Consider the following 421-nt stretch of genomic DNA (forward strand, 5'->3'; position numbering starts at 1 on the left):
GCGGAGGCCGATCAGTCAGCTCGGCTAATGTTTGCGTGTTTACACACTCCAATGAAACTACGCGACACTCAAAAAATTAAAAACGCAATACTTTGACAAATGTGTTATGTTAAATTCTCAGGAACAGCATTCATGTCTACTACTAATCTGACTAATACATTTGTGCACCCCCCCCAAAAAAAGCAGTAATAATTGTAAATGTGTACAAATGCAAATTTATCACATTTGTTGGTGATATGGAATTAACCAAACAATCCAAAAAAAACAATCAACATTTGCTGCAGGATTCAGATGAGTCAATTTGACAACATAACAGGTGGGTTAAACATCTTTTATCAGTTTCAGTTTTTCTGATGTTTAAAAAATTCCACACACCCCAAGTAAATCAGCATCAATACCAAACGATAAAAGACAATTCTTG

Source organism: Hippichthys cyanospilos, chromosome 9, assembly GCF_059441005.1.
Source record: "Hippichthys cyanospilos isolate Australia breed blue-spotted pipefish chromosome 9, RoL_Hcya_1.0, whole genome shotgun sequence".
Taxonomy (NCBI): Eukaryota; Metazoa; Chordata; class Actinopteri; order Syngnathiformes; family Syngnathidae; genus Hippichthys; species Hippichthys cyanospilos.